General features: G+C 40.7%; 1 protein-coding gene across 11 annotated transcripts in view; it reads left to right on the forward strand.

The window, feature by feature from the left end:
- Positions 1 to 19857, forward strand: part of ATG10 (autophagy related 10) — a 144578-nt gene that overhangs the window by 69504 nt on the left and 55217 nt on the right. The window lies entirely within an intron of this gene.

The raw sequence follows: 19857 nt of genomic DNA on the forward strand, positions 1-19857 counted from the left end.
GGTTAAGTCATTTCACCTTTCTAAGTTCTCACAGACCCAGGTTCTGTTTGCAAAGCTAGAAGTTAAGGGAATAAAGCTATCTTTTTATCTGTAAAGCTACTTAATTATTCTGGATCAAAGTTGAGACACAATAAACATGGCAAGTTTCAGAGTAGCAGCCATGTTAGTCTGTATCCTCAAAAAGAAAAGGACGACTTGTGGCACCTTAGAGACTAACAAATTTATCTGAGCATAAGCTTTAGTGAGCTACAGCTCACTTCATCGGACTCACCTCACAATGCCATTTGGCATAGAAATCCTTCCCCATACAACCCATAAAGCTGTTAAGAAGCATAATTCTCCGCATTTCAAGTGGCTAAAGTGGGACACAGCACCACTCAGGTTTGGCCTATTTTCCCTTCCAGAGAAGGGGCTGACAGACCAATACTGATTGGTGTTGCAACCTAGCACGTCAAGTTGCAATTCCACTCAAATTTGGCCTTGTCACCGCTCCATAGACAGAGAAGTAGTAGTGGCTAGACCAAACCTGAGTGGTGCTGTGACCCCATGTAGCATTGCAACCTGGCAGTCAGTTTGGGTGCCCTCAGAAATGGGGGGGCCTGGGGCAAACTGCCCTTCAACTGGGACTGAGGGGTTTAGAGTTCAAAGCAGAACAGTTCCACAAAACCTGGGACTGTTGGAAGGTATGAAGACGAGAACTCTACACTGCACAAACACGTAGTTGCTGTAGGTCTAGTTTACTGTTGACACATTCCTGGTTAAAGCAGTTTATGGTTATCACATTTAGGAGTCTCTCTTTCTTTATTTTTTTTTTAAGATTTGCACATTTACCTTCTATCTAGAGTTAGGCTATAGAATGAATGATCATTGCAAAAGTAACAAGCCCTTACTCTCAAAGTCAATATGACTTCCCAAGTAAGTAAGGATTACTTGTGCACATAAGAGTTTCGGGATCAAGATCTGTATGATAATTATGCCACGTTGAATCACACTAAGCTTTAACTCAAGATAAAATATAGATACACAATATTCTATAGTAAAATGGGATGTAAGCCAAATGTTTACATTAATCCTTCATTGAAGCCAGTGGAGTTACATCAGGGATAAATTTCTCCCCTTGTTTCATTCCAACTTTAAAATCTTATCTGAACAATAGAAAGGAAACATTAGATTGTCCTAGTGAAGTATGTATGTTTATAAGGAATTCCTGCTGCATGTTTTGTGGTAATGAGATCATGTATATCATTATGGATTCTCCTGCTGCATCTTGAGTAGTAACCACATTTTCTGTTTGAGTGGTAACATATTGCATTGTAAAGTAGTTGCACATTTCTCTGGTGACCCATACCTCTGAGCATTCGGAGGACACATTCACAGACACACACAAAAACAACACATTAGAATAGGGCTGGAGGGATGGCTTAACCCCCAGTATTCAGGAAATTCAGAATTTAGTTTGAAATATAACTTCCTGTTGTGGCTTGGCAGTGCAGTGGATCTCCAAAGGGTGGATAGTTTTCCTTACCAGATGTCTTGTAATTGGTAAGCCCATTGGGGTAGGTAAGTATGGATTTTTGTACTTGAGAAAAAAAGGAATATTTTTAACATTCCATTGAAATGCAGTACACTTTTTTGAGAGCTTTTTGGAGGAAAATACTGGGAAACTGGAGATATCTTGCTACTTGAAAGTTGCTCAAAAATAGGTAGAGTGAGCATGTATACTTCAAACTCTACATCTGAAGAAGTATTTTTTTCCCCCACGAAAGCTTATGCCCAAATAAATTTGTTAGTCTTTAAGGTTCCACCCGACTCTTTGTTACTTTAAACTCTAGACTTTCTGGATTTTGGCTATTTAAAGTTACACCTTTGATTTTATTTTAATGTAGGGGTTTTTTTAAACAAAGAAAAAATGTGACATAAGAATAGGCCTGTCCCTGATGATGTGTAATAAATTGGTTTTGTTCTTACAGTCTATGTAAATGCATGTTGTGCATTTACATGTGGTGGATGTGATATATCTTTACTTTAGCAAAGCTTTCGTTATGGTCTCCCACAGTATTCTTGCCAGTAAGTTATAGAAGTATGGATTGGATGAAGGGACTATAAGGTGGATAGAAAGCTGGCTAGATTGTCTGGCTCAACGGGTAGTGATCAACGGCTCAATGTCTAGTTGGCAGCCGGTATCGAGTGGAGTGGCCCAGGGGTCAGTTCTGGGGCCAGTTTTGTTCAACATCTTTATTAATGATCTGGATGATGGGATGAATTGCACCCTCAGCAAGTTCGCAGATGATGCTAAGCTGGAGGGAGAGGTAGATACGCTGGAGGATAGGGATAGGGTCCAGAGTGACCTAGACAAATTGGAGGATTGGGCCAAAAGAAATCTTATGAGGTTCAACAAGGACAAGTGCAGAGTCCTGCACTTAGGAAGGAAGAATCCCATGCACCGCAACAGGCTGGGGACCGACTGGCTAAGCAGCAGTTCTGCAGAAAAGGACCTGGGGATTACAGTGGATGAGAAGCTGGATATGAGTCAGCAGCGTGCCCTTGTTGCCAAGAAGGCCAATGGCATATTGTGCTGTATTAGTAGGAGCATTGCCAGCAGATGAAGGAAAGTGATTATTCCCGTCTATTCAGCACTGGGGAGGCCTCATCTGGAGTAGTGTGTCCTGTTTTGGTCCCCCCACTGCAGAAGGGATGTGGACAAATTGGAGAGAGTCCAGCGGAGGGCAACAAAAATGATTAGGGAGCTGGGGCACATGACTTACAAGGAGAGGCTGAGGGAACTGAGGTTATTTAGTCTGCAGAAGAGAAGAGTGAGAGGGGATTTGATAGCAGCCTTCAACTACCTGAAGGGGGGGGGGTTCCACAGAGGATGGAGCTAGGCTGTTCTCAGTGGTGGCAGATGATAGAACAAGAAGCAATGGTCTCAAGTTGCAGTGGGGGAGGTCTAGGTTGGATATTAGGAAACACTATTTCACTAGGAGAGTGGAGAAGCACTGGAATGGGTTACCTAGGGAGGTGGTAGAATCTCCATCCTTAGAGGTTTTTTAAGGCCCGGCTTGACAAAGCCCTGGCTGGAATGATTTAGTTGGGGTTGGTCCTGCTATGAGCAGGGGGTTGGACTAGGTGACCTCTTGAGGTATCTTCCAACCCTAATATTCTATGATTCTATGTTTTTGCACGAGGCATACTTTCAGTATGCTTAGTAACTTCACATAATGAAAATCCTGAAGTTGATTTGAAAAATACTTACTGTCCCTATGAAATACACAAGTTTCACTGTGAAATAATGTAGGCTGCCTTATATTTTTTAATTTCATCTTTTAATTTCAACCAGTTTTAAAAACATATAGTGTTGCTTCAGTCAGTGCTACCAAACCAGAGCTACAGATGGCTGGGAATTTTCTGTTGGAATAATCATTCAGAGGAAAATGCAGTTTCTACAAAATTGAAATTTTCCATGGGAAAATTTCGACATTAAAAGATTTTTGGCAATTTGTGGGGAAGGGGGGAGAGCCAATACAAAACATTTTGTTTAGGGTCAGTTTGTCCCAAATCAAAATATTTTAGTGTGTTGAATTGACCTGAAAAGTTTCATTTAGAGGCAATTCAGCATTAAACAGCATTGACCCATTGTGGCACACTGTCTTGTGGGAAGTGTAGTTCAGAGTGCCTAATGTCCTCATTCTCCTATTAGCTGGATTCTCCTGTGATGGAACACATTCTCTCCTGACTGAGCCATGTGGTATATTATAGGAGTCATATTGCTATGGATGCATCAAGGGAGACATTGTCCAGCTAGCTATCCTGGTCCACATATCAGACCCATCAGACGCACACTACAACTCCCCTGAAGGAATGCACCACAATAGGGAAATGCAGCTTAATGTGGATTAACTCTAAATGAGACATTTCAAGTCAGTTCAATAAACCAAAATGAAACATTTTGCTTTGGTAATATTGAAATGTTTTGTTTAGAAAATGCTAACCCAAAACATTTCACCATTTCAGAATGGACATTTTTCTGAATGTTTAGTTCCATGAAATATGTTAATATTTCATTTTTTGTCCTGATTAGGGGAAAAATAAATGTTAAAATATCAGAATTTTCCACAGGATGGACATTTCAGTTTTTGCTTGAGCCTCTCACAGTTCCTAGTGCTGACCAGACTGCGCATGTTCCATCCCCACAGAGCGATTATCTGTGGGCCATCCCCTTGCAGCTCCCACGTGTGGCAGGACTGTTCATGTGCCATCCCCAGAGAGCAACTGAGCACACTCCTTCCTTCCCAGAGTTACAGGGGCAAAGCCAGATTTTCCCTGTAATTGCTACGCCCAGATTCTTCAGACTGGGGCCAGATACTGGAAATGAGAGCAGGGAGCTTGTCTCCCCTGTTTTATCAATGCCCCCTGCTGGCACCAGGCAGTTTGGAAGAAGAAAGCTGTCTGATTTGCATGCAGAAGGGACAAAAGCTGGACTAGGGGGAGGGAAAGTAGTAGATTGTGACAAGAAATCTAACAGGACATGGACTGGAGTGGGGATAGAAAAACTGCCTGGGAGTAGGTGCGGTTACTGGTTAAGCAGGAAGGCTGGAACTGGGAGCCAGTGAGGGAACACAGAGTGGACCAGGAGCTGGAGGAAAGTGGAGAGACTGGGACCAGTTGGGGAAGGAGCCTGTGGGTGGTGGTGGGTGGAATTGAGTGGGTGGAGGAGAGAAGACAGATTGTCCAGGACTAGAGGTGTGAGGGGAGAACTAGGATAGGCTGGGCAAAGAAACTGTAACAGGGAGCCAGGAAGTGGATGGGAGAGAAGACTGAGATTGGAAAAGGAGTTTGGGGAGGAAAACATGGAGAGAGATGGGGTAAGAAGCTGAGGGGAAGATGGGGAGAGACTGGATGAGGAGTGGGGCGGGGGGGGGAAGACTAGTACTGGCTGGGAAAGGAGACTGGGACTGGCTGTGGGAGGGATTGAGAGTTGAGGGAGACTGGGACTTGGACAGCAATCCTGGAGGAGGAAACTAGGACTAGCTGAGCAAAGGGACTGGGATGAGAGGCCTGAGAAGTAGAGTCTGGGACTGTAGGCAATGAGAATGGAACTGAAGTGAAGGAGCCAGATGCAGGGAGGAGTCTGGACTGGGACAAGGACACATTGTAGGTGTCAGGGGAGACGTCTGTGCCCATTAGAGAACATTGCCTTCTGCAGCCTGGAATGGAACCAAAGGCTCCAGAGTCTCACCATTCCTCTGCTCTCAGCAAATATCTGTGAAACCCACTGGCAGAGTATGTTTTTCATCTCCCCCAGTGCTGCTCAACATAGAAGATCATAACCTGCTACTGGTATTGGTTACTCTGTTAGCTCAAGTGGCAGAGATCTGTTCTATGAATCTAGTTTCCAACCCTACTGATGAATCGTGTGGGAATCAGTTTGATGCCACATGATGGAATTTGTATTTGTTTGCTTTTCTAAAAATCTAGGAAATTACACACAAAAAGCTACATTAAAAGAACCTTAAGGTTGCAAAGTCAAGCACTCAAAGGTTAGGGGTCCTAGGGAAAAAATAGTACATGATCAGTACATGATAAAGACTGTATCATTATGAGTACTGTGACAAAGCTCTGTCCTTGCCTCCGTGGGTCCCACGTTTCCTGGCAGATTTCACTAGCCTCAGAGGCTCACTGTGACCCTCCACATAACCCTTCTTTCTCTAGAGACAAGGGTCACAGTCTACTGAGCCATTTTCATCATAAGCCGGCAAGGGAGGTGAGGAGAAGTTATCCTTCCTTGCACAGTCTCTGATGTCTCCCAGTCTCAGTGATTAATCAGGGGGAAAAGGTGCAGTGGGGGGGGAGCCCAGGGACCCTAATAGTATCAGCTATGGTAGCTGACCTTTTAGAAACATGACATGTACAATTCCCTGGGCTACTTCCCCCACAGCAGCCCTCACTTCCTCAAGCTCCACTTCACCCTTACCTCAGGGCCTCCTTCCTTGTGCCTGATATGGTGTGTACTACTCAGCCTCTCCAACAGTGCAACTTCCTCCCACAGCTCCTGACATGCACACCCACCTGACTGACTGGGAGGCTTTTAACTAGTTTCAGCCAGCCCCTGATTGGCTTCAGGTGTCCCAATCAACCTAGCATTCTCCCTGCCTTCTGGAAAGTTCTTAATGGCCCCAGGTGTCTTAATTGACCTGGAGCAGCTTCCATTTCACTTAACTTGGTACCAGGGATTTGTTTAGCCTGGAGCTAATATATCTATCTCCCACTACTTTTCTATAGCCATCTGGCCTTGCCCCGTCACAGTACATACAACGGGGCTGAATTAAAGTTGCATAGAAATCCTTAATTCTGGCATTCCTTAACTTTTGACAGGTTTGAGTGTTTAACTTTGCAACCTTAAAAATATTCTTTTAAAATAGTTTGTGTGTAATATGTGTACACACTAGTGGTGATCCATGGCTTTGCCATTCAAGTTTATGGTGAGTGTGAGGTTGTGTGTGTGTTGTGCTGGGAGATTTTTGTGTTTTGTGTGGGTAGCAAATGAGGGATGTGTGCTGTGATGAGGGGCTATCTGTTTGGGATTATTGTGTGTGCTGATTGTGGTGTGCTGAAAGATGTGTATGTGCTGGTTGTGTTGATTTGTGTCTGGAGGTTATGCTGGGAGATTTGTGTTGAGGTTTGTGCGTTATGATATGCTGGAAGTTTCATGTTGACTTTTGCAGGTGACACTGACAGGTGTCAGTCCTGCAGTCTTCTTATATACATACCTATTGTACCTTACATACACATTTATGTACATACAGGCATATGTAAATATGTTTGCACTTCTATAAATTAAATGGCTACACCTGACTTTTGTTTGTATAATAATCATAATATATTACATTTATATTTTGAAAAGTCTGTATAACCATTCACTAAGGCCCAGATCCTGCAGTGTGTAGCTTGGGGAAGATCATTGGGTCCACTTGTGTCTCAGTGAAGCCAATGGGAATCTGAATGGGAGCACCCAACACATTATGGGCGCAGGACCTAAGTAATTCATTTTTAAAATATCATATGTGTGCTAAGCCCTTATTCTAAAATTACACCAGAGAGAATTTTACAACTGCATTATAAACAACTTTTTTGCAGCGTTTTATAATAAAACGTCAGATTTGGCCTTTAGTTTTGTAGCAGTAGCAGACAGCCTCAGCAGCAGATTTTTCTGTTTGTTGAGAGTTGTATGTGGGTTTTTTTTTAAATCGCGTATTAATCTTAAACTGTGTTTCTTCCCACTGAATTATTTGTTTGGCAAATGATTACGGTTTAATAAAATATAGGGAGAGAAGGAATTTTGATACTGGGTACTAGGTTGTTTCCTTTACATAACCAGGAGTAATTTAAATAGTAAATGTGTTGAGATTTCTGCAGGTCCTCATTTTGGGTACGTGTAGTAGCATGCAGTACAAGAAAAGATTCTTTCAGCAAATGTTTAGGAAAATACTTTCCAAAAGATCTGTACAAGATTAGAGTAACTGAGTGTTCTTCTTACTGGCTTCCTGTTTTGAAATTAAATGTCTTCAGGGTACTTAGAATATCTCATTTTAGAAAAACAAGAACAGTTTAACCAATTAAATACTTCATCCTTTTAGGTATGATTGAAAAAAGAAAGGAGTACATAAAGTAGTCCCTGAGAGCCCTTAAGTAACCTAGGAGTGGCTACATTAATTCCCAAAGCCACAAATTAGCTTTTGAAGGAAGTTATAGGAGACAAAGTGTAACCAAACATGTTTAGGTCTAGATTATGGCTTCCTCTGTGTATCATGATCAGTGGAACTGGACTCAAAGGGGCCATGTTTCCTTGAGGGATTGTTAGAAAGGAGATACCAAGGGAACCAGGAATGCAGGGACTTAGACTGGAAGCAACTCAGCTGTATGGACAGAGTAGTCTACAGGGTTCGGTAAAGTTCCAGTTGTTCAACTTAACCTGCATTCAGCATCTCTCTTTGCAAATCAAATCCTCTGCATATGCCTATCCCATTACTAGCCAAAATTTTGCTGATTTTTCTCTGTGGTTTCAATTTTATGAGGTCCTGAACACATCAACTTCCACTAAAGTCAAAGGAACTTGGGAGCACTTAGTATGTTACAGATTCCACCCTTTGAACATGAGGGTTGTATGGCAAGGTTAGTGTTACCAAGGGGTCATGGCTAGTGGTGAGGGCTGGCAGTGATGGGAGGGTGTAGCAGTTGCTGCTACGACTGCATTCTTTCTCCAGTACCTTTAGAGACATTACATTTTTCACGTACGGAACACTTCCAAGAACTTTAATACTCTTTGCATTTCCTCTAATGTTGTAGGGGCGTTAAAAGCCACATTACAAGTCTTAGTGCTCACTGAAGACTATGAGCAATAGTCAGAGATCACTGTCAAGAACACTTATAAATGTGTTATAAATTATAAACACATTTTTATATATATAAACAACATTATAAACACTGGAGGCAATGCGAGGTTTGGGGTGGAGGCTGACAGCTCGTGACCCCCTGAGGGACCCCCAGTTTGAGAACCCCTGTCCTAGAATAAGGTTAATTAATTAATTGCTACTACAGAGCAAGGAGAGGAGCAGCTAACGTATTTAACTAGGTTACAGCTGAAGAGCCAATTATACTTTATTTTAGCTTTTTTAATGTTCTCAGATTTCAGATTTTTAATATTCTTTGATTATTGAAAATTCAGCTCCATCTAGACCAGTGGTTCTCAAACTTTTGTACTGGTGACCCCTTTCACATAGCAAGCCTCTGAGTGTGACCCCCCCATATAAATTAAAAACACTTTTTTATATATTTAACACCATTGTAAACGCTGGAGGCAAAGCGGGGTTTGGGGTGGAGGCTGACAGATCGTGACCCCCCCCATGTAATAACCTTGTGACCCCCTGAGGGGTCCTGACCCCCAGTTTGAGAACCCCTGATCTAGACATTTGTGATTTTTTTTTCATTGTGAAGTTTTCAGTTTTCTAACTGTTTTTCAATTATTTCTTGGGTTACAAGACTTAAAGAGAGCTTTTGGATATGTGTATGCTATTAAGATGACTGCACTCATACACCGAATAAACTTTCAAGGCCTACCACGGAGCAATTACTTCAACTTGCAAAAGAGTGTCATGTTACTAAGATGAATTCATGTAGTTAATGATTCACAGACTATTTTGATTTTGCATGTCTGTGTAAAATATCCATGGCAACACTACTCTACATAATAATTTCCCCTAGTTGTACCTTTTTCCTGGTATCCCCACTTCTTGTATATACTTTCTTGTATCCTTCCTCTGTGATGGTACTGATAGGCCATTGTTGTTTCAATGTCATTTAATTTAGGCAGTGCTGTCCACCATTAGAGCACTGTTCAGTCACATACTCTTGTTTGACTACTTAACCTGAAAGGGAATTAGGAAGGTTTTTCTTGTCATATGAAAAAAATTCTCCTCAAGAGGGAGAATTTTAATGATTCACTGTGACCTGGAATATTGTTCAAAATCTAAATGCGGTGTTTGCTTGACCTTGAGTCAGTGAAAAGCAAATCCTAATCTTTGGAGCACAGCAAGTTTCAGGGTGTAATTGTGTTAGGTTGACATAAAGTAAATATGCATACAGTTTATGTTGTAACTGAACCTTTTCTAGTTATACATTTTGACTTTACATCCCTATATAGATATTCCAAGGATCTGTATTTTTTTCCTGCAACAGTTGACCTAACACAGGGTAAGGAGAGATGTATTGCATTGGATGTTAGTAATGCAATAACTTGTGCAGGGCCAGCAAAACTTGAGCTCTAGTAACAGGACCCAATCTAGTTCCATACAAAATGAATAGGAATATTGCTGTTGACTTCCAGAGGAAATAGCATTAGGGTCTTAGAAAGAAAATAAAGGAGGGAATGTTTTTCAGCTATATTTTTATGTATTTAGAAATTTGGTATCTGGAACAGCTGAATTTTTTTTTTTAAGTTTTCCATTCACCTTTAAGGACAAAAATAAATTAAATTCATAGGAGATAGTACCAGCTAGTTCAAGTACTGTATTTCTGGTTTTGCTAAGATAATGTGAAAAATCACAGAATGGAGTTTACTAATAAATTGCAGTCTATCAAGGAAGATGGCTATCATATATTGTCCGCCCAAAATATTTATTTTTATATTGTGCTTTGCTAATTGTGTTTATGGCTTACAAAAGAGCACATATATACATGTGTTGGAGACACTTGCTATGACTCCATAGTTAAGGTTGAGTTCTGTCTGGACTTAAAGCAGGGATTCAACTGGTTTGTTATGCGTGATGATTGTTCTGAAGTCCAGAAGGTGGCAACGGCAGACCAGCTGAAAGTCTCTGAGTAAAATGGAAAAAAAATAGGGGTAACATCTTGGTATGGAAGAGGAGGTGGATGAGACATTTCCCGAACAAATAACAGAAATATCCTGTTAATAATGGGAGACTTTAACTACCCAGACATCTGCTGAAAAAGTTAAAAAGGCAAAACGCAAAATGTCCAGTAAGTTCTTGGAATATATTGAGGACAACTTCTCATTTAAGAATGTGGGGAAATAACCAGAGGGACAGCCATTTTAGACTTGATTCTGTCCAACAAGAAGGAATTAGTTGTGAATCTGAAGGATGAAGGCAATTTGGATTAAAGTGATCCTGAAATGGATTTCCTTATTTCAAGGAAAGGAAGGAATGAGAGTAACAGAATAAGAACAATAGACTTAAAAAAAACAGACTTTAACGGACTCAGAGAACTGGTAGGTAAGGTCCCCGCGGCAAAAAATCTAAGGGATAAAGGAGTTCAGGAGAGCTGGCAGTTTCTCAAAGAGACAATACTAAAGGCACAACTGAAAACTATCCCAATATGAAGGAAAGATAGGAAGCTCTTTTAATGACCTGAAAAATGAAAAATGAATCCTACAAAAAGTGGAAACATGGACAGATTGCTAAGGAGGAGTACAAAAGAATACAAACAAAAGTACAAACATGTAGGGACAAAATCTGAAAGGCTAAGGCACAAAATATGTTACACTTAGCAAGGAACATAAAAGACAAAAAGAAGAGGTTCTTTAAATACATTAGGAACAAGAGAAAGACAAAGGAAAGTCTAGGTCCCCTACTTAGTGGGGAAGGAGAGCTAATAACTGAGGACATCAAGAACTCTGAGGTGTTTAATGCCTGTTTTGCTTCAGTCTTCAGTAAAAGGTTAATGGTGTCCAGATACTCAACACAATTAATAATAACAGCGAGGAGGAAGGAACCAAGCCAAAACAAGGAAAGAACAGATTAAAGAATACTTTAATAAGTTAGATATATTGAAGTTGGTGGGGCCTGTTGAAAATCACCTTAGAGTATTTAAGGAACTAGCTGAAGCAATCTCAAAACTGTTAACACTTAGCTTTGAGAACTCAGAGGACGAGTGAGATCCAAGAGGACTGAAGAATGGCAAACATAATACCTATCTTTAAAGTAGGGTATGAAGAGGAACCAGAGAATTATAGACCGTTCAGCCTAACTTTCGTACTTGGAAGAATACTAAAACAAATAATTAAACAATTAAGCACTTAGAGAATAATAGGGTTATAAGGAATAACCACCATGGATTTGTCAAGAATAAATAATGGCAAATCAATTTAATTTTTTTAACAACAGGTTGGACAAATATCTATCAGGGATGATTTAGGTTTACTTTGTCCTGCCTCAGAACAGGGGACTGGACTTGACTGGATTCTTCCAATCCTACATTTCTATGATTCTGTGAAAAGTACAATATATCCCCCCTACACTTAGAGCACTTACCCTATGAGTACAGAATGAATTTTCTGAGAATTTATAAGTAAATATTTAGTTTATTAGTTAAAATAATTACAATGGAGTCCTTTAAGAAACTGAGCATCTGTTTTGGTCCCTTGTTTGTCCCAAATGATCTAAATAAGGGATTAACACACACATTTCAAACTTTCCATATAGTTAGAATTAATTGAAATCTTGTGCATAGGCTGTATTTGAATAAATTAGATTAGCTTAATTACAAAGTGTTAAGGTTTTTTTTTTCTAATTGCTGTGATTATATAGGCTACCAACAAGCTCAGATCAACAGCACAGCTAACTCATAAATGGGGCCACTGTGACATGAGAGGTAACTCAACCAATCACCACTCTTCCTCTACAGAGAATTAGCGTGCAACAATTTTGTTGATTGTAATGAGTCAAGGGTATGAAAGATTGTTGGTCTCACTGGTAGTTTGGCCCAACTCTCACTGTTCCTTAAAGATTCCAAGGCTGCGTACTAGGCTGGGCATCAATACTTGAAAGGCATCTCATATCAGTGCTGCCTGTGCTCCACTGCATGTTGTGGGAGCGCTGACAGAAGAGTGCAGAGGGACTCTTTATAGCACAAAGATATTAGGACTGGGCTCTACCTGCCTCTCCTCTTCTTAGCATCAATTTCTTTAACTCCGAATTTCCTGGATTTGTAATTTACATCAACCCTGTGATGCTTTTTCCCCTTAAGTTACTGATACATACTCTCAGTCTTAACTCCATTTTAACATAGCTTTTTGCCTGAGAAGTTAAAGTGGATCTGCATTTTTCTGCATAAAATGAAAGGAGTCTAAGGGCCAATCCTACTCCCTCTGATTTCAGTACTACCCATTGAATTCAGTGGGACCAGAATTGGTTCTCTGCTGAGATTCTCAATGCAAGGATAATAATTCTTGTTCTTCGAGTGATGGTCCCTATATGGATTCCAAATATGGGTGTGCATGTGTGCCATGTGCTGGGGCCAGAACAGTTCTGTAGCAGCGTCTGTTGACCCGCAGATGCATTGTGAGTAGCTTTTGTGTGCGCAGCCGAGACTATAAGAGGCCATGCGGGTCAGTGCTGCCCCAGTTCTCTCTTACTGCCACATGCCCTGGGTAGGAACTCCTGTTCCTCCCTGTTCTTAGCCTTGTCCATTCTTTCTTGTGTATATCTCTGTAGATAGTAATTTTTTTCTTGTTTTTTGTAGTGTTAGTGTTCTATGTAAATAGGTTTCCTGACTTCTTCCTCTGTTAGTGAGATCTCCCAGCCTGAAGATTATGTCCCTGACAAGTCAGCTTAAAAAAACCTCACACCGGTGCTTCATGTCCACACTCCTCCTCTGTGAACGACAAACACCAGTGGTGCCTTTACTGCCCATGTTGTTGCCCCTTGCACAATCTGCCATTCCTTCCTGCCCTCATTCCAGATAGACACTCAGATCCTTGGGCATTTATACTGCAGCACTAGTAATGCAAGCCCTTCAAGTACCAGTCACCTCAGAGACAGAGATACCATCTTTTCCCCACAGTTGCTGGCCTGAGTATTCACCCAGAAGGCAACTCTGCTATGTGTGGAGGCATCCATTCTCCTTTTCCTCTGTTGTGCACCAACCTCCCTGCCAGAAGCAGTAAGGTTAACAAGATGGTTGAGAGCCATGCTAAAACCACCACCGAGTTGACCTTTGGAAACCACCTCACTCCCTTCCATTTGATCTGGTAGGACATTACAGCTGACAAATGGGTCTTGGACATTGCTGCCTCTGGCTGCACCATTTAATTCACTTCACTGCCCTCTTCATGGACCCTTCTCATGAAAACAGAAGTAACCTAAATACTTTGTCTAGGAACCATAGAAGAGTACCACAAGAGTACAGGGTCAGAAGAGGTTTCTAATCCCAATATTTCCTCACTCTGAAGAAAGAGGTCTTTGTCTCTTCCTAGATCTGAGGAGACAAAACAAATGCATACATCATCTCAGATTCAGAATGGTAGTGTTTGCCTCTATTATTCCATACCTCGAAGCTCAGGACTGGTTTGTGGCTCTCAACTGACAGGACATGTACTTCTTGTGGGCTAGGAGGATGGTGATATGGAAGTATCTGAGATGCACATTGGGCACAAGTCACTGTCAGTACAAAGTGCTGCCTTTTGAATTTTCCAAGGCACTGAGTCTTTTTGAAATGCCTCACTGTGGTGGAAGTACACGTGAGGAAGAAGGGCATCCACATCTACCTGTATCTTGATGACTGGCTGACAGGAGGCAAATCACATCAGGCCTCTGCTTCACTTTCTGTGTTCTCTTGGTTGGGCTTCTTGGTGAACTACAAGAAACAGTCTCTCAGCCCTTCACAGATGATAAGAGTTCATAACAGGATAGATTCCACCACTGCAAGGGCTTAGTTATCTCAAGACAGATCCCTCACTCTCTGGTCATTACTGAATGCAGTGATTTCATACCCAATGATGAGCCCAGAATCTTTGCCAGATGCCTTCTACAGTAAAATCAGGGCCTTCTTTACGCCTTCCTCGTGATTCCCAGTATGATTGCCAAAGACAGAGGAGATCAGGGGGACTCAGTCTCACACCTTCCTACTGGCCAAAAGAGTTCTGGCTGGTGGACTTGCTGCAGATGTCCATGCAACCATTGATCAACTTCCCAGAGCTGTTGAATGATCATGGTCAAGTATTCCATCCAAACCCAAGGTTGCTGCAGTTGATGGCCTGGATGTTGGCTTGCTATGTGCCATGAAAAGGTTCTGTAAACTGTCCATGAGGAAAACTTGCTCTTCCTAAATTGAACAGGTTCTCGATCTGGGTAGCCCAACATGGTCTAGACCCAGTGAAGACCCTGATACCAAACATTCTGGACTACGTGCTACACTTAATGCATTCTGGGCTCTCATTCAGTTTGATTAAGATCCATCTGGCAGCAATATTTGCATATTATCCACCAATACTCACTTTTGATCTTCTGTCATCCAATGGTATCCAAATGTCCTCAGGGTATTATGTATATTTACCCACTGTTTAGAGACCCTGTGTTAGCAGAGGACCTCAGTGTCATCTTTCACAGACTTACGGGTCCCGATTGGGTTGCTCCATCTACCATCTTACTCTCAAAATGGTATTTTTGATCACCCTCACTTCAACCGGAAGAGTCAGCAAGGTCCAGGTAATCATGGCAGACCCTCTGTATACCTTGTTTCATAGAGATTAAGTGGTACTGCAAAATCATGGAAAATTCCTCCCCAAGGTGGTTTTGGAATTCCATTTGAATCAATCCACTTACCTGAGTTCTTCCCAAAGCCATATTCTATGCAAGGGAAGAAGAAGCTGTACACTTTGGACATATTCAGAGCTCTTCAATACCATACTGAGAGGACCAAATCTTTCAGATAGTCCTCACATCTATTTGTAACTGGTCTCTACAAACATCAAGCCATTTAATCCTAAATACTTTCAAAATGGATGACACGTTTTATCTCACTGTGTTGCCACTGGCTGATGTTCCTTTCACACCAGAGCTCCAGTAGCATCCTCAGCGTGGTGCCAAATGTCAGTGTCCAAAATCTGCAAGTTTGCTATGGGGAGCAGCCTCTTAATGTTTGTCAAGCATTGTGTACTGCGCTTGGCTGCTAGATCAGATGCAAAGTTTGGGAGAGCTGTACTGCATACTCTGTTGAACTGATGCAGGTGATACACCTCATGACCACCATCCTGAAGAGGATACTACCTGCCAGTCTTCTACACTGGGATCCATACTGACACATACTTGCAGAAGAAACAACAATTGCTTACCCTACAGTAATTATGGTTCTTTGTGATGTAGTCAGTGTGGATCCACAACTCATCCTCCATCCATTCTTTCAAAATCCTCAGCTAACACAGGCTTTAAATTGTGAGGGAACTGTGGGCGGGTCAGGGTCACTGCCTTTTATATGAATATGGGGACACATACAGAGCCCTGATGCATGCTGTATTCAAAAAAGATTTTGAGGTTGAACACATGAGGCGCATATGCACCTAGAATATGATCCACACTGACTACAACATCTCAAAGAACTATGGTTCCTGCAGTGTAATTAACTACTCTTTTTTTCTCCCACTTGCTTCCATTTTCAGTAAATTGCTGACATTTCTGAAAAATATTGCATATGTCAGAGTGTATTACCTGGTTTATGTTTGTTTGTTCATGAGAGAAAGTCACTAAGTCAGAATTTAACACATACTCTTGTGCTGTTTTATTTTTATTTTAATTAAATCATCACTGGAACTAACTGCGGTTATAACTACAGTGTATGTTATATATTTGGTATGTTTTTATGAACCTTGAATAACCATGCTGAATCTTTATCTCTAGATCTGCAACTTGTCCTGCTATGTTGTTAAATCTTTGGATGATGCTTTCATATTGCTGATGATTATCGTGTTTTGTATGTACCATTTATAAAAAAAATTAAAAATTACTAACATTCCAAAATATTAAATACAATATTCTCATTGTATTCCTAAAATGGTAAAGTTCATAAGGCTCTAAGTGGAATTTTGTATATTTTTTAAAGAAAAGTTTTATTTCAGCTTTTGGGAAAAAAAAATCCAACAAATTCTAGACATTTGTAATTCTGCCTCAATATAACAGTACAAAAAGAATAAAGAGATTTGGAAAGAAATCTCTTCGTTTAGATGTAGAGCAAGTTTTCATGGTCTATTGCTTCTTTCACTTGAATAGATTCTGCTTTTCACTTGTGATAACAGTTTTAGAGCAATCAAAAGACAAATCTAATTTCCAACCATTAGAAATGATTGTTAATACATGAGAAACTATTATAACTTTATGTATGGCATTCTTTGGGGGTGGAATGCTTGGATTTTGCCTATTGGTATGCTGTGAATGGGGAAAAAAAGGTGCATTCTCTATTTTCCCATTTATCTTTTTGTAGGGAAGTGAATCATTTTTATAATGACTAGATTCTTTTACAAGCGTATAGCAAGAGTACTGACAGGCTATAAAAGGATTTCCTTTGGGAGCTGAACTATGAAGAATCTATATGACCACAGGTATCCACTGGATGTCTACATTAGTTCACATTTGAATTGTGGCAACTTCGTAACTTTCCAAGGAAACTGTTGAGTTCAAAAGGGCTCATCCATTTCTAGCTGTGATCATTCTGAGAACTTAGCAGTTAGTGACAATGCTTAAGAAACTGTTTTTAAGGGGCAATTTTTTGCTCATGTTAAGTAACAGTTAGGGGTATGGTAGCATCTTATAAATGTTTAACCAGGTCTGCAGCAGGCCAACAGATTTTGAAGATACATAAGCTTGGTACAGAAATAGAAGTGGTGATCCATAGCCACCCAAACGCTTTCAGAGAATGGATCTGCTCAATGAATGTAATCCATAAAACCACTATACTTTCCTCCTTCAGATCTCTTCACATCACCAACCTCTGCCACAAAGCTTATAAGAAATCAGTCAATTAATGATGGCTATGTTGGAAAGCATATGGGGATAGCTGACATTTCCTTTATCTATTTCCAATAAAGAACATTTGCAATGTATTTATGTATGTAAAAATAGATGTATGTGGTAATCACATTTGTCCATCAGTCATCTTAGATTGTAAGTTCTTCGGGGTAGTGACAACATTTGTGTGTGTGTTTGTGTGGCACCTGGCATAAAGGGAGCCCCAAGTCTGATTAGGGCCACTGGGTTTTATAATAGACATATTTAATAGAGGTTGGGGACAGTGACCTCATGCAGATGTGCAGTCCTCTGAAGAACCTGGGCCTATCTTCTTGTGTGTGGCTGTCATGGAATTTCTAAAGCTGAAGTCCTGTTACTGTGTTAAAATAAAAATAACTTACCCTGGGTGTGTGCTGGAGGCCCTGGGAAGTCTTGGTCTTTTTCTCACTGTTCATTATTGTGATGAACGATCTTCAGTTTGATGGTCCCCTTGTCACTTCTTGAACAACAACTGAAATTCAGATTTGTGCTCTGCAAACTGCACAGATCATTCAGTTTTTCTAGCTTTCATGGTATCATCCAGCCTGGGAAGAACTCCTGATCAGATGTCAGGAGTCACACTCTCTCCTGATGTCATCTGGTGTGTCTTTCAGGCCATAAATGTTTGTTGGGGTTTTGGGGAGGCTGCTATCAAGTGGTTGGATTCTGATCTCACTACAGTTGTGTACAGTGTTACTCCATTGATTCCCCGCCACCCCAGTTTTACTCTTGATTTACACCACAAAAAGTGAGGGGAGAATCAGGCCCAGAAATTTGGTGTCTGTGATGGGTTAGCCTTGAGATTCTGCATAGAGCAGTAAACATACAGAGGGGCAAAACCAAACTGCAAAGTGAGCTGGGGAGATTAGAACAGATGGGATTACAGTCAACAAGGGGAGACTCAGTACTAGTAAATGTAAAAAACATGCAGGGGGAAGAAATCAAGATCCCTGATAGAATCTATCTAAGCAACTGCACCTTTCATGTTAAAGTTTATTTAATCTTATCTGATTAATACTGTCTGAATGTTAGTTGTACATGTTTGTGAGACCAAGCACTGTACTTATCAAAGGGAAAGCATGGGGTTGGGAGGCTGGGTGGGGATTTGCTCCATGAGAGCATTTCTGTTTCACTATAGTAAACTTGAAAAAACGAGAACCACGGAGTTGGAGAAACATTAAGAAGCCACAAACATTATTCATTTGTTTTCAGAGTTAGAGCATAAAACAGTAAGATATCAAGAGCAAACATATTATGAGCAACTGAAAAAACCTATGTTACTGGTCCTGGAAGCATCTCATCTTTCGTTTCATGACTAAACTAACAATACCAGTAACTCTGTATGTGTCACATTTTCCCCTGCTTCCTCCCAAGTGGCTAACCTACAGCAGGAGGGCATGGGGGTCATGGCACTAGTGGGAGATGATAAACCTGGGAATTAGGAGGATAGGCAACCGTAATTTCATCACAAGGAGAAATGTGCCTGCTCTTGGTGGAATCACTGCACTTTCTCCCCTTTCTCCTCCCAAAAATGTCCTGATCCTGCATTTCAAAGGGAATATTGGTGGGACAAGGATTGCAGGCTCACACTCTTTTTGTGTTTGTGGGTGGGAGAGGGGAAGACAGATCCCTTTTGATCGTGTAACTGTTGTCTCCCTCTCAGTTCATGCTATCAACTTCTGTACCCTACCCATCCCATTGAGGCCTATCCTCCCAACATGACCTGCCTTACCTCTCATGGATACAGTTCTTATTAAATACTGTCAAAAACAAATTCTTCACCCCCCAGGATCTTTAACTTGTCTTCTGCCTCACAAAGGGATAAAATAGTATCTTTTGTTAGAGCAGAAATGTGTTATTTTGCCTTTGGAATGATGTGCAACATCAATTCTTATCTATTGATATAAATATTTTATCATTTAAAAGGAACTGAACATATATATTGGGTAGAAGAGGGAACTAAATGTCAAAGACAACTTTTGATCAATTAAAATTACTAAGAATGCATTTATAAAGGAACCAATATCATTAATTAGGCTGTAGCTGCTTATCTTTTTTATTATACATACATTGCTGTGGGTATAGTGCTTTAAAGCATCTGCTCAATAGACCGTTATGGTAGCACAAGAATGCTTTTTCGTGAGAGTAATAAAGTAACAGATGCTTCCTGATGACAACTTCCCAATTTGTTTAGGAAACAGTCAGTCAGTCCTGGATTCAGTTTTCCTTTGCAGTGCAGCAGCCATGCAAGCAAATTCTTATGGAGAAACAAGAACTGAGAAATCAAGTGGCTGTGTAATTTTTCTAGGAATTACAATTTAGCCAGAAATCCCTATTTAATAACACTTTAATAAAATTCGCATTTTATCCATTGTGCAGATAAATCTTTTTGCCATAGTGAGTATCTAAACAAAATCCATCAATTCAACAACAGAGCTAACTCACCCTCTTTATATTTATATTTCCAGGAATATTTTTGGAGCAATGGTACTGTGCACGTTATGACCTATCAATGCTCAAGAGTAAA

This window comes from Chelonia mydas, chromosome 5, assembly GCF_015237465.2.
Source record: "Chelonia mydas isolate rCheMyd1 chromosome 5, rCheMyd1.pri.v2, whole genome shotgun sequence".
In the NCBI taxonomy this organism is placed as follows: domain Eukaryota; kingdom Metazoa; phylum Chordata; order Testudines; family Cheloniidae; genus Chelonia; species Chelonia mydas.